Genomic DNA, 16,390 nt, shown 5'->3' with positions numbered 1-16,390 from the left:
ATGTAAAAAATATATATATTATTTTTTTCTTTTTTATTAGATTTTTTTCTTTTTTAATGATTTTTTAAAAAACACTGTCACCAGAGCAATGCAGTGTTGCCACAGTAACACTGTTCTATGCTAGGGAAATTATCAGAATTTTTTTTTTTGTTACACTTTATTGCTTATACCAACAATAACAATTGTTATTGAATTAAATGGATTTATTTAGTGTTAACTATTGTGGTTAGCTGTGATTGGCCACAGCTAATTACATGGTACAGATGAGATGAGTTCAATACAATGGATGGCATGAAAGAAAGCCTTCCGTTATGTACAATTGTCATGTGATCTGCTGTGATTGGTCACAGTGATCCCATGTTATCAGCAGCCACTGGTACACTGATTAGTCATCCGATGTGTCTGGTGTGTGACAGATTGTGCCCCATTGCGGTCTGTGGGGGACGTGCAAGGCCGTTTCAGGGAGGATGTCATATGGCATCCACCCGGAAAGCTAAATGTCCTGCCCGGCCATTATTTGATTGTAGGATGGGAACTGGTTACAATGGGCTTTTGCAGTGGAAAACTGTTCTGTGGTCAGACAAATCTAAATGTAACATTCTTTTTGGCAACCATGGGCGCCCTGTCCTCCGGACTAAAGAGTAGAGGGACCTTTCTGCTTGTTATCAGAGCTCAGTTCAAAAGCCTCCATCTCTGATGGTATAGGGGTGCATTAGTGCATATGGAGTGGGCAGCTTAGACATCTGGAAAGGCACCATCAATGCTGAAAGATGCTGTATATCTAGGTTTAAGGTCTTACATATTATAGCAGGACAATGCTAACCTACATACTGCATCTATGACAGAAGTACGACTTTGCAGTAGATAGTCCGGGTGCTTAACTGACCTGCCTGCAGTCCAGTCCTTTCACAAATTGAAAATGTTTGGCGCATCTTGAAACAAAAAATATGATACAGAAGTCCAAAGATCATTTAACCACTTGCCGACCGCCGCACGACGATGTACGTCGACAGAATGGCACGGGCAGGCATAAGGGCTTACATGTACGTCCTTGCCTGCCCGCGGGTCGGGGGCCCTATCGGGCCCCCGCCCGGTGCCTGCGGCGGTCGGTATTCGTTCGGGAGCGATCCCGGACGAGGGGACGGCCATTCATTCATGGCCACCCCCTCGCGATCGCTCCCGACGAATGAAAATGTCCCGTGACATCACTTCCTCTCCTGTAATGTAAACACAGGAGAGGAAGTGATGTATTCTCTCCTCCGTGTCGGTATTTTTCGTTCCGGCACCGAGGAGAGAGCATCGGTGAGTTGCACAAGCACTACACTACACAGTAGAACATGCCAGGCACACTCACACCCCCCCTTTACCCCCCGATCACCCCCCCAATTACCCCTGCCCCCCCAGTCACAGTGACACTAATTGCTTTTTTTTTTTTTTTTTTGCATTGGTGTCATTTGTGACTGTAATAACTGTTAGGGCAGTTAGGGTTAGCCCCCTTTAGTTCTAATGTGCCCCCCTAACCCCCCCAATAAAGGTTTAACCCCGTGATCACCCCCCCTCGCCAGTGTCACTAAGGCTGGGTTCACATTGCAGCGGTTTATGAGAACGAATGTGATTCGCACCGCACTGCAGTGCAAATCACATCCGATCTCTGTGCGATTCGAGTTCAGCCATACAGATAGTATGGCTGAATTCGTGTCGCACCCGCCGCACCCGCCGCACCCGCCGCACCCGCCGCAAATTCGCACGGGACCCTTTTTTTGGCCCGCAGCAGAATCGGATCGCATGGGTGTTAAACCATGCGATCCAAGTTTGCAGATCGCACTGCGATATGCGAACTGATCTGGGGGTGTCATTAACATTTCACTGACACTCCCAGCAGTTCGCATAGGGCAGTGTGAACTGCCGCCGGGAGGCATGCGATGCGGGAACCCGCCGCGGATTCGTGGCGTTCCCGCATCGCTCCAGTGTGAACCCAGCCTAATAAGCGATCATTTTTCTGATCGCTGTATTAGTGTCACAGGTGACGCTAGTTAGGCAGGTAGGTATTTAGGTTCGCCGCAGCTTTTTATAGCGCCAGGGACCCCCATATACTACCGCATAAAGCCCCCTGATTTCCCCCTAGTTAACCCTTTCACCAGTGATCACCATATAACTGTTACAGGTGACGCTGGTTGGTTAGTTATTTTTTTATAGTTTCAGGGCCCCCGCCATTTATTACCTAATAAAGGTTTAACCCCCTGATCACCCGGCGGGTGTCATTTGTGACTGTAATAACTGTTAGGGCAGTTAGGGTTAGCCCCCTTTAGTTCTAAGGTACCCCCCTAACCCCCCCAATAAAGGTTTAACCCCGTGATCACCCCCCGTCGCCAGTGTCACTAAGGCTGGGTTCACATTGCAGCGGTTTATGAGAACGGATGTGATTCGCACCGCACTGCAGTGCAAATCACATCCGATCTCTGTGCGTTTCAAGTTCAGCCATACAGATAGTATGGCTGAATTCGTGTCGCACCCGCCGCACCCGCCGCACCCGCCGCAAACTCGCACGGGACCCTTTTTTTGGTCCGCAGCAGAATCGGATCGCATGGGTGTTAACACCATGCGATCCGAGTTTGCAGATCGCACTGCGATATGCGAACTGATCTGGGGGTGTCATTAACATTTCACTGACACTCCCAGCAGTTCGCATAGGGCAGTGTGAACTGCCGCCGGGAGGCATGTGATGCGGGAACCCGCCGCGCATTCGTGGCGTTCCCACATCGCTCCAGTGTGAACCCAGCCTAATAAGCGATCGTTTTTCTGATCACTGTATTAGTGTCACAGGTGACGCTAGTTAGGCAGGTAGGTATTTAGGTTCGCCGCAGCTTTTTATAGCGCCAGGGACCCCCATATACTACCGCATAAAGCCCCCTGATTGCCCCCTAGTTAACCCTTTCACCAGTGATCACCATATAACTGTTACAGGTGACGCTGGTTGGTTAGTTATTTTTTTTATAGTTTCAGGGCACCCGCCATTTATTACCTAGTCTCACTAGTGTACCCCTAAATTTAGGGGTGTCTACTTTCCAAAATGGGGTCATTTGGGGGGGGTTTGTGGCCATCTTGGCATTTTATGGCCTTCAAAACTGTAACGCCCTTAGAAAGCCTGAAGGCGGTGCTTGGTTTTCGGGGCCCCGTACGCGGCTAGGCTCCCAAAAAGTCCCACATATGTGGTATCCCCGTACTCAGGAGAAGCAGCAGAATTTATTTTGGGGTGTCATTTCACATATGCCCATGGCATGCGTGAGCAATATATCATTTAGTGACAACTTTGTGGAAAAAAAAAAAAAAAAAGTTTGTAATTTTCCCGCAACTTGTGGCAAAATATAAAATATTCCATGGACTCAACATGCCTCTCAGCAAATAGCTTGGGGTGTCTACTTTCTAAAATGGGGTCATTTGTGGGGGTTTTGTGCCATCTTGGCATTTTATGGCCTTCAAAACTGTAATAGGTAGTGAGGAGTGAAGTCAAATATTTACGCCCTTAGAAAACCTGAAGGCGGTTCTTGGTTTTCGGGGCCCCGTACGCGGCTAGGCTCCCAAAAAGTCCCACATATGTGGTATCCCCGTACTCAGGAGAAGCAGCAGAATTTATTTTGGGGTGTCATTTCACATATGCCCATAGCATGTGTGAGCAATATATCATTTAGTGACAACTTTGTGAAAAAAAAATAAAAAAAAATTAAAGTTTGTAATTTTCCCGCAACTTGTGGCAAAATATAAAATATTCCATGGACTCAAAATGCCTCTCAGCAAATAGCTTGGGGTGTCTACTTTCTAAAATGGGGTAATTTGTGGGGGTTTTGTGCCATCTTGGCATTTTATGGCCTTCAAAACTGTAATAGGTAGTGAGAAGTGAAATCAAAAATTTACGCCCTTAGAAAGCCTGAAGGCGGTGCTTGGTTTTCGGGGCCCCGTACGCGGCTAGGCTCCCAAAAAGTCCCACATATGTGGTATCCCCGTACTCAGGAGAAGCAGCAGAATTTATTTTGGGGTGTCATTTCACATATGCCCATAGCATGTGTGAGCAATATATCATTTAGTGACAACTTTGTGTAAAAAAAAAAAAAAAATTTATTTTTTGTCATTATTCAATCGCTTGAGGCAAAAAAATAAAATATTCAATGGGCTCAACATGCCACTTATCAATTTCCTTAGGGTGTCTACTTTCCAAAATGGGGTCATTTGGGGGGGTTTTGTACTGCCCTGCCATTTTAGCACCTCAAGAAATGAGATAGGCAGTCGTAAACTAAAAGCTGCGTAAATTCCAGAAAACGTACCTTAGTTTGTAGATGTGACAACTTTTGCGCAAACCAATAAATATACAATTATTGACTTTTTTTTTACCAAAGACATGTGGCTGAATACATTTTGGCCTAAATGTATGACTAAAATTGAGTTTATTGGATTTTTCTAATAACAAAAAGTAGAAAATATCATTTTTTTTCAAAATTTGCGGTCTTTTTACGTTTATATCGCAAAAAATAAAAATTGCAGAGGCAATCAAATACCATCAAAAGAAAGCTCTATTTGTGGGAAGAAAAGGACGCAAATTTTGTTTGGGTACAACATTGCATGACCGCGCAATTACCAGTTAAAGCAGCGCCGTGCCAAATTGTAAAAAGACCTCTGGTCATTTACCAGCAAAATGGTCCGGTCTGAAGGTGGTTAAAGAGTCATTGTAATCATTTGATGAAGATTTTTCTTTTGTTTGTTCACTTTGCCACATTGGAATTGAAAAAAGAATAAAATAAATCTAAAGTTTTCGATTCGACAAATTCAAAATTTATCGATTTGAACGTTGTGAATAGAAATTTTTTTTGTAAATTTAAAGAAAATGTGAAAAATTCTGAATATGAATTCCGAATACAAATCCCGAATACGAGCCCTGAATACAAATTGAATAAATCAACCAAATTTAGCAAAACTAAATAACTAGATTAACGAATCGAAAATAAATATTTTTTTTTGTCAAGCACATGTCTAGACGTCACACACAAGGCATATCTGCCAACCCTACCAAATGGACCACCCAGAGGAGAGACGGGGTTGCGGCTAGCCAGTTCGTCACAACTACAAAAATATAATCCACCTACACATCAATGATTATCGCTATAGCTTAAGGCAGGGGCTACCAATGGCTACTATCACTCACACACCATCCAGGAGCCATACAACAACCAACTGGTCTAGTCAAAATACCACTCCCCACCATGTACCACAAGCAACATCCTACCACCATCCTCAACCAGCACATAAAAAAACTAGCATACCCCCCACACACATGCTTAACCCTCCACGTATCCATCCCCATGAACCTGGCCAACACATAAACCAAATCCATGTCCCCCACATATCCCCACCCACCCCTCCACCCAAACCTTCTCGCACAACCAACAACTCCAAACAACAACTGCCTCACAGACCTCCAGCCACACTCAAACACGTACCAGAGGCCATGACCCCTCTACCAACTACAAGTGTCCAGCACTAGAACCTCCCAAACAACAGACCAGACACATATTCAAATACAACACCCCCTGCTAACATCAGTGTTTTTTTAATTTTTATATGTGATTCCACATTAACACTTACAGGTTACATTTTTATGCACTTATGTAAAACTGGCAGCCCAAAACCAAATAGCTGGAGTTATGCTTTAATTTGTTAGTCAGTTATGCAAAGTTCATCTAAATCCATGCCCCTTATGACATCACAGCTGCTGAAACACGTAGGGAGGATTGGAGACATTTTGACATCGTCATGCACACTGCTTCACCTGTATACCGAGTTTTGCACTGTGATTTCATGCTTATTCATGTGACTTTTTAAGCTGATTTTAATCAAATTGATTCATATGCAGAACTACATTACTGGCGGCCTGCCCTTTCTTCCTTTGGATTTTGCTTATATGGCACAACCATGTGATTGTCCACATTATCTCTTCCACATTTCATGTGGTCTATGTATCCATTAACACATTTATCAATTAAGTTATCACTCACATATTTTAATAATTTTGACCATAAGTGTGAGAATAAGGATAATTGGTTACCTGCATCACTAACAGTGCCTCTGGGCTCTGTTATATATATTTTTATATATTATATTTTTCACATTTTATATATATATATATATATATATACACACACACACATACACATACAGTGTAGTCAGTGTAGACTATATATATATATATATATATATATATATATATATATATATATATATATATATATATATACAGTGCAGGGCAGGTGTATATATACATATATATTTGCAATTTTTCATGGCCCTTTTAGTTTTTTAGTTTTAACATTACGGGAAAGGTCCCTATGGAATATTTTGGTCCCAATCCCTTATATAAATAGTTTGGTTAAAGATTATATAAGCCTGCAATATCTCTAGGTAAATGGCCAATCAAACATCTATAGGAAGATGGCTGCTATACTAGATACGCATTGTGGACAAATGTTTGCATTTCATTTTGCACATGGTATTTAAGAACTAATAATCTTTCACAGTTTATGTTTTCACAATTGGTACCATTTTTATTTTCGAATGAAAATTAAGAATTTTTTTATTAAATGATTTTTGATGTCTTGCTCTTTATATTTGTTTGGTGGTTAATGCACTATAATGTGGAGGATGCACTTATATGAATTAGAGTGACCACATTTCCAAACGGCCATTTAGGGACACCCCCCCCCCCTTCCTAAAAATCAGCTTGTGCTGTAACGAATCACAGCACAGCTGGGGCGGCGGTTGCGTGCTTTACACAGAAGCACTGATCACGACCCTCAAAAAAGGCCGCCGCGACGCCACTTTACTCACTAACAGTACTTGTCCTGACCGACCGAGACCCGTTTTACCTTGTTCCAGCACTGACTCTACATTGATTACACGCAAGAGGTGGGATTTATGATTTCTCCAATCACAAGCAGGGGGTGGGGATTGTGCCTCTCTAGACATTCCTGGCCAGGACAAGTACTGTCAGTGAGTAAAGCGGCGATGTGGCGACCTTTTTTTGGGGGCATCAGATCAGCCCTGGGGGTGGATGGCAGTGTCAGTTTCATTCCGGGACACTGTATTGTCCTGGAATGAATGTGTGAGGGACAGACCTGCAAAATGCGGGACTGTCCCGGGCAATCCTGGACGTGTGGTCACCCTAATATGAATGTGCCTATGCACATTTAAAGGTATAGTGCCATATTTTTGATTATGTGATTTATTATCTGATATTAGGATATTGTGCTGCCAGCTTCTTTTTCTAATAATATCTGTTTATTACCCGAGTGCGGATTTTGCAAGTGTACAACATCTAAATCTATTAGTCCATGTTACACTACCCTCTTTACAGGTTGAAAAAGCTTCTGCATAAGGGTGTCTCCTTTGCTCCTCCATAGATGCAGTGGAGGAGGGAGTGTAGCCACCCTAAGCCCCTGTACACACGGACATTCTGCCAACCAAATCCGTCGGATTTTGTCCGATGGATTGTGTCCGAAACTGTTGCATACACGCGGTCGGACCAAGTTGTCTGATTTTGCGGTTGTCAAGAACGCGGTGACGTAAGCCGTGTACGGTGGGACTAGAAAAGGGAAGTTCAGTACCACGTCCGGCACCCTTTGGGCTCCTTCTGCTGATCTCGTGTCTATCGCGTGTTAGTAGAAGTTTGGTGAGAGACGATTCGCGCTTTTCAGATTTGTGATTCAGATCGCTACCGCTCTTCAGTTTGTGCTTGTCTTTGCGTATCTGATAATCAGTGCGTGCAGTCAGTAAGTATTTGTTGATCATTGTGGACTATATATTGGTATAGTACGCTTTGAAAGGCATTTTTTATTGTCTGCTTGCTTCTGCTATTCAGGTCGTTCTTTCAGACCTTGCTGTTTATCGGTGCTTTCTGGTGTCTGTTCTGACGAGCCGACCGTTTTCAAACCATGTTTCGTCTACGTACTCGTCGTAGAGTTTGTGCTGTGCAGGGGCTTCGTGTTGGGGTTGTTACTTTGACACAAGCCCGGTCCATGAACAGGGAGGGAGGCGTTTGTGGACCAAGAATTGGTTGCGCCAGCGTGACCAGTTCTCGCACATGCCTTTGCTCCGTGAGATCCGGGAGAATAATCCTGATGATTTCAGGAATTATCTCCGGATGACGGACCCCGTTTTTCACTGTCTGCTGGCTTTGCTGACCCCTTATATCAGCAGGCAGGATACCTGCATGCGGCAAGCCATCACTCCGGAGCAGAGGCTCATCGCCACGTTGCGCTACTTGGCGACTGGGAGAAGCCTTCAGGACCTCAAGTTCTCTACAGGCATCTCCCCCCAGGCTCTGGGGATCATTATCCCAGAGACCTGTTCTGCCATCATTCAGGTCCTGCAGAAGGACTATATGAAGGTAAGTTTTATCCTTTAACATCACATTCTGTATTTCATGATTGCTAATGTCTTGCATTTCTTTCCTCATTGCCTAATTACCATCATTGCAATATGCTCTAATTCATATGCTCTGCCCCTTTGCCCTCATGCAGATTTGCCTCACTAACTTCCCCACCATGATCTTCTTGGCCCATAAAACTATAGTCTAGTCACTTACCAATGTCTTTTGGCAGCTCCATAGTATTGCTTTCGCCTAAACACCCCCTAAAATGTCTACAAATGTTATGTGTGTGCTTCAATTCATTCAGAGTGACATTTTTTTTTGGGGGATTGTGCCAAACTCATTAGGAACCCCCCTCCCCCCAACTGCTAGCTCAGCTGATAGCAATCCTCGATCTGCTGACTTTACCAAACCCAATACACACCATACCTACCTTTTTGATGCTCACATTTATGGATGAATTCACCTAAGCATGATTTTTTTTTTTAAGCTATTAATTATCTGGATATGTAATAGCAGAATGTCGAAAAAGTGCTTCCATTTTGGTTTCTTTTTGTTATTATGACACTTCTTACCTGTCCGGTGGGCTGCCAATAGTGTAACTAAGGAGGGGCTTCCCAAAGTAGAACAAATTATTTAGACATTCAGCTGTCAATCAAGTGGAGAGGGTTACCTGTCCTAAACACCCCCCCCCCCTCTCAATTTTTAGCAAGGGCCCATCAGATGGGGGATATGGGGGGTGGGGGAGGGATGGGGGGTGATGACTCTCATAAGGGGACATTAGACTTTAGGCTTTAAATACTCAGTTCCCAAAATGTTATACTAATTTTGACCCAAAATTTTGGTGTCTCATCTGCTTGCAATGTTGATTTGTCAAATTACTAATTTTTGTTCTTGTTTCACTCCACAGTGTCCTTCAACGCCACAGGAATGGCAGACTGTGGCCTCCCACTTTGCCAGTCGTTGGGACTTTCCCAATTGTGGAGGAGCAATAGATGGGAAGCACGTCCGCATCATCCCACCACCCAACTCGGGGTCGTACTATTATAACTACAAGGGGTTTCATAGTATCGTGACGTTGGCGGTGGTGTCTGCGACATATGAGTTTTTGTATGTGGACGTGGGGCAAAATGGATGGATGACGGATGGTGGAGTCTTCGCACGGACGGAGTTCTACTGGCGTCTCCAGAGTGGCAGTCTGGGCTTGCCACCCCCAGAGGAGAATTAGGAAGGACTCCCGTTCGTCTTTGTCGCGGATGAGGCATTTGCCCTGGCGAACCATCTGATGCGGCCTTTCCATAGGTGGACCCTCACCCCAGACCAGAGTATTTTTAATTTCCGCCTGTCCAGAGCCCGAAGAGTGGTTGAGAACACTTTTGGTATACTGGCCAGCCGGTTCCGCCTTTTTCTTACGCCTATTCACATGGCGGAATACAAACTGAATCACATAGTGCTGGCGTGCTGTGTTCTGCACAATTATTTGAAAAAAGTTTCTGTGAACTATGCGGTCTCAGTTGGCCAACAAGAAGCAGACTTGATGGAAAATGCAGATAACCTCACGGGCCTTGAACATGCCCATCCTGGCTTGCCCCCCCAAAGTGCCCGTGAGGTTAGAACACAATACATGGACTACTTTGTGGGTAGGGGGGCCATTGATATGACAGACAATGTCTGAGCGGCATTTTAATAATACATTTTGATCTGAAACTTCATTTACAGCTTGGCTTGGTTTTAGGTGTCTCCTAGGTATAATTAGGTTTTTTCAAGTTGTGCCTTTTTCACCAACAGTGCAAACCTGAAAAAGGAAGCCCCACATTGTTGATAATTAAACTTTTTAATCCAAGCACATTCACATGTGCGTTTTGAAAAGGTTTTTACAACAAACCGAGAAATTGTGTGTTTCAAAAACAGAGTTTAATAAAAAAATTGGTTTACTTGGTGTTTTTGGGTAAACAAGCATGTATCTAACTGTAAAATACAGAACACAGGAACTTACAAAGTTCAACTTTGAAAAGTGAAGACAATATCAGACCGGAGTACGTACAAACTGGGCTGATATTGCCTTCATCACATGGGGTGTCACCCATGAGAAATCCAAATTTGGAAGATGCACACAGTGTGTCAACATGTGCTATCTCCCATCATGGGGGATCAATGTACATGCTTTGGGGCTGCAACCCCTTCATCTCAGACACTTTACACAAAACACGTACATTGATCCCCCATGATGGGAGATAGCGCATGTTTACACACTCTGTGCATCTTCCAAATTTGTAATTTTGAGAAATTCAACATTTTGTTTTTAAAAGAGCAAAAATAAGACCCTATCTAGTTTTTGGTGTTTCACACTCTCCCCAAAACATCAATGATGTTCTTCAATTTTTTTTAACATCATTGATGTTTTGCAGGATATTTTCCAAATCCCGATTGCACCCCATTATCTCCCCAATCTGGATCTGGGCACTTTCACTAGTAAAACGGGAATCTTCTTCCACATCACCTACAAAACAAAGCAAAAAAAAAAACACCATGTAATATAAATATGGTGATATACATTGCTGAGCTTACTGGAAGCTGTGTACTCCAACACTCACCTGTTGTGGTGACAATTTGCCCAACCTCCACAATCTCTCCTTCCTCCTCCTGCTCCTCTGTTTCTGCTTTTGGAAGTTGGCCTTCTTTGGGAGGGGTGGGGTCCCTGGTGTCCTCATACTTGCCGAGTCTTCTCTCCCCTATGAGAATGGAAAAAAATAAACAATTAGCACACAGAGGGCAGAATTAACAATATGAAACATTGTTTGTAAGTGTTGTTCAATTGTTTATTTTGGCCGAGCTTCAAGGTCATAACATTATTGGGGACACTGTGTTCAGCTGGATTACTTACCGGAAGAACGATGTTTCCTACAAACGAATGAAACCATGAACTTGAAAGTGGCCATTTTAAAATGCACAACATAAACTCAAAGCACATGGAGCAGTATGCAAGCAATAATAATCATATGAACACACGACAACTACTTACTTTTGTCAAGAACACGCTTGATCCTTAGGTACTGCTCGTGCTCCCTCAGTTTCAGGTCTGACCAGCGTTTTCTCAGTTGATCCTTGGATCGGTGTACCCCAAATTCTTATGAAGACTCTTCACAACTTTAGTCATGATCTTGGCCTTTCTGATATTTGAGTTTGGGTAAGGTCCATACTTCCCATCATAGTCGGTCCTGTTCAATATGTCAACCATCTCCAACATCTCTCCAAAAGACATATTTGAGGCCTTAAATCTTGTCTTCCTAGATCGTGACGTTTCAGGCTCCGGGCTTTCCTCGCCTTCCTCCTCGTTAGTGGAACTATTATTAGTGCGCACCTGTGTTCTCTCCGCCATGTTCTCTCCCGACTGCGCCGGAAGCAAAGGGGCGGGGAATAGTCTGGAAAGAACGTCAGGGGCGGGCGGAGTTTCACGCATGCGCACTGTATATAAAACGCAACACGCATGTGTCGTCCGTACGATCTGTGAACAGAGGGAGAAGCTGTTCATCGATAAATACAGAGACATGCCCATCCTGTGGCAATCAACACACCCTCTATATAGTAACAAACAAAAGAGGCAGGCAGCACTGTTGCAACTGGTTGAGTTTGTGAAGCCGGTGGTCCCCAGGGCAGATGACAAATATATAAAAAAGAAAATTGGGAACCTCAGGAGTACATATCTGAAGGAGAGGAAGAAGGTGCTGAAGTCTGTGAAATCTGGAGCTTCAGCAGATGACGTTTATGTCCCCACCCTGTGGTATTATGACAGGATGCTTTTCTGGCAGACCAGGCTGAGGTCAGAGAATCCCTCTCTACTCTTCCTTCCACGTGTCCTATGCTCCATTTCACACCCGCTGAGTCTTCCGATGCCCAACCTGGGCCTTCCACTCAGGAAGAACTGGGGGAGCCCAGCTTGAGCCAGGTATAGTATTGTTGTACATATTTGTGGAGGCAAAATGAATGATGTTAACTTGATTTTTGCTCCCTAATTGCTGAGTTTAGAAAGTGTTTCACATATCAATAGACAGTAGTGGCCAAAACCTTTGGGACAAGAAAGAAAAATGCTCGGCTCAGAATGATAGTCTTTTCTATTGGTTAACAATTTGCAACAGTGTTGATGTGAAAATTGTGTGTGTGTTTGATGAACCAAAAACTAAAACTATGTCCCTTTTTCATACACAGGAAGACATCAGCCAGGAGGAGGGTGTGGAATACAGCAGCCAGGAGGTGGCTGTGGAAAGTGGCAGCCAGGAGGAGGCGGGGGTAAGCGGCAGCCAGGCGGTGGGCAGCCAAAGGAGCCTCACAGAATGCCAGGTCCCTCCCCTCCGCCGTCCACGCAAAAGGGCGAAAAAGGGGGGGAATGTTGAGGAGTCGGCCCTGAGGCTGATTGGTGAGGCTTCTGCGGCACTCCAAGCCAAACCCACCGACCAAGAGGCCTTTGCCGCCATGGTTGCGTGCAAGCTTGAGAAAATGGAGGAGGGGCAACAGATCTTGTGTGAGGTGGTTATTCTCCACACAACCTCCACAAGGGTCTGTTGGGCCAAATGACACAAACAACACACTTGCGTGATTTGGCTCATGCCCCTCCTCCTCCTCCTCCTCCTTCTGCCACACCTCCAGCACCACAGCCACAGCCTGGAAGGAAGCGTGGAAGGAAGACCAGAGAGTGATGACCTGGGTTCAGTCTGGTCTGACAGAAGATGCAGCCTGTTGTAGTACCACAGCATGGGAACATAGATGTCATCTGCTGCTGTTCCGGGTTTCATGGACTTCAGGACCAGACTTCTCTACCTCAGACATGTATTCCTCAGGCCACCAATTTTTGCGTTTAAATAGTTGATGTGTGCCCTGGGGGCCCAAGGCTTCACGAATCTCCCCAGTTTCAACATTGCTGCCTCCCTCTTTATTTGTTACTGACACCAAAATAAAGGTATTTTTTGTTTTGAAGAAATACTTGCGTATGTGTTTTCCTTCCAAAAGGCCAGTTTATTTGTGAGCAGGCAGGTACATTTCAAAAATACAAAGTGAAATAAATAACAAGGGGTACCAACACTAAACAACCTCCTGTAGATTAAAAAAGAAAAACAAAATATAAAAAATAAAATAATGTTGTGGTAAGTTTACACACCAAAAAAACACAAAAAAAGGAGAAATGAGCAAACTGTCTTTAAAGGAGATTTTTAGGGAATCCCCAAAAAAATACATCCAAAAAAGAAAAAAACAAATCAAACATTGTGTAGATGTGATGCAAACTAAAATTGTATTGCTGAAATGGTTAAAAAAGAGTAATGAAATCCGTTCGGGAGAAGTGTGTGTGACTATGAGCATCAAAAGAAGTTTGTTCTTGCAGCATTGTAAAGAACAAGAGAATGCGCTTGATGAAAGAATTTTTAACATTGTAGCGTGACGAATGTGCTATATCGCTTACGAGCAGTAGTTTTACCTGAACGAGCGCTTCCGTGTCGGAATTTGAATGTGAGCATGCGTGGCACCTTATCCGTCGGAGTAGGCTACACATGATCGGAGTATGTCCGATCGGCCCAGTTGGTCGGGAAATATTTCCAACAAGTTGGAAAATTGGGTCCGACGGATATTCCGACGGAATCAGTCCGATGCATACCACACACAGTCGGATTATCCGACAACACGGTCCGATAGGATACATTCCGACGGATTCTCCGACCGTGTGTACAAGGGCTAAGACAGAAAGTGCATTACTGGCTCGATTGCCAGGTAAAAATAAAGGAAAAAAAGCCTAATGAAAACAAATGCAGCCACCACAAGCTGCAAAATATTACATTTTTGTTTTTTGGGTTTTGATGTGCTTTTAATTATCCGTGAACTCTTACCTTGTAAAACAAGCCTTTCAGTTTATTATTATTATTATTATTATACAGGTGTTTTATATAGTGCCAACAGTTTGCGCAGCACTTTACAACATGAGGGCAGACAGTACAATTTAATACAGGAGGAATCAGAGGGACTTGCTCATTACCGCTCACAATCTAAGTTAAAAATAGTGATGCAAGGCGAAACATTTGTGTATAAACTGTATATAGAAAAGCATTATAAATACCTTTTTAAAAAAATATTTTTTAATAAGTATGACTTCTGTTCTCAAATGCATAAGGGTCTCAGGAGTGGAGGGGGGGGGGGGGGGGGGGTGGTATAAGCAGGAGGCAGAGCAAGAGTAACACACTGCTCTTCCTAGTAAATGGTCTGTACAGGGGGTGTGTCAGCACAAGTCTGACCATTGGAGGACAGGCAGGCTGTTCTCCCAGCACATCCAGAAAATTGACCACTCTGGGAAGGATGTGCTTCTATGCCTTGGTGTGGGAAGCAGAGGGACTGGCAGGATCACCAGGTATTTTAGAAGAAAATACCAGAAGAAAAATAATGGGAATAGGATACTTTTTAACACAAGTACATGACTTAACAGATACATATCAGGAATATGAACAGTGACGCAGAACAGAGCGCCGCCCCCTTTGGTGGCGCAGGTGTTTTTTGAAGCACCTGATTAGAGCCAAAGGCTCTAATAGGCTTCAAAATACAGTGGGCTCGTGGCATAGAGCATTGCGCTTGGAGCCCACCCAGGTGTTACAACAGTGAATGAATATTCGCTATTGAAACACTGATCCTCAGTCCGGCCAATCTGGAGCAGGTCTGAGACCCATTTTCCGATTGACTGAAAAGAGAAGAGTCCCATTTGGCCACCAACGAGGCGGGAGGAAACGGAAAATAGATGGGGTAAGTGCTCCAGACCCACCCAACTGGACCAGCAGGGGGGGGGGCGGAGGGTTGTTCCTGTTTGCCGTACAGTGAATTACGGCAATGTGAACATATAGTGGTCATATACTGTAACTAAATATGGTAGGGTGCGTCATTGCAATGGTGGAGAGCACAAAAGTGTGCATAGGTACAGTGGTGACAAGTGCATCAGTGTAGTTGCAGATGACGTAGGGGCATATGGGAGACGTAGAGCAAGGAGGAGGATGGGGGTCAGCTGTGGTTTTGGGAGCACATTGGGGGTGGTTGAAAAAGTGAGGAGTGGGGAGCTGTTGTAGTAGTGGTCATGAGGGGTAGTCATTGCTGGTGAGTGGAGCCTTCACTGTCCCACTTCAACCCAGATTAATCTACTGCAGGAACCACTCTACACACACACCTGAAGCACTGCAGCTGCTCCTGTCAGAGCTCAGACACCAGCCATGGCAGATCAGAGCTAGCTAGGCTCTTCTCCTCCACAGCTCTGGTCGCATGACCCAACCAGGGGAGGGCATCCCTGCAGTCTGTACTGCCTGGTCTAGTGAGTGGATTTCATGGAGCAGGGAGGTCTGAAATGGGGGATCTGTACTTGTGTGTGGGGGGGGTATGTATTTGTGGGGAGAACTGTACTAGTGGGGGATCTGTATTGGGGGAATCTGGAATGGGGGAGGGGGGTGTAATCTGTACTGGAGGTTTTAAATCTGTACTTGGTGCTGATCGGTACTGAGGGAGGGATTTCTACTGGGGGGGTGGGGGAGCTGTACTGGGGAAGCTGTAATGAGTGGTAGATCTGTACAGGTGTTAGGGATCTTTACTAGTGAGAGGGTGGAGATTTGAACTGGGGGGAGCTGTACTGGGGAGGAGCTGTAATGAGGGGCAGATCTTTACTGGGGTAAGGGAACTTTACTAATGAGAGAGGTGGAGATTTGTACTGGGTAGACTTCCTATGCTGGGAGAAGATTGCTGTACATGTGAGGAATGCTGGAGGTTGGAGGAGATCATCAGCGCTGTGACTTAATCCTAGGACCAGGCCAGAATACAATGTCCCAGCGGGGGAATTCCTCCATCCACCTTGTTTGTATGGATGGGGGAATCTGGTCATCTAAGGTAGCACCAGTCAGAGGTAGACAGAACGCTGGTGGAAGAAGGCTGGTACCGGAGTATATGGCGGAGGAGGAGTGGAAAATG

Source organism: Lithobates pipiens, unplaced genomic scaffold, assembly GCF_037356315.1.
Source record: "Lithobates pipiens isolate NorthernLeopardFrog02 unplaced genomic scaffold, aLitPip1_a1.2 Scaffold_3, whole genome shotgun sequence".
In the NCBI taxonomy this organism is placed as follows: domain Eukaryota; kingdom Metazoa; phylum Chordata; class Amphibia; order Anura; family Ranidae; genus Lithobates; species Lithobates pipiens.
Note: the sequence above shows the minus strand (reverse complement) of the source record.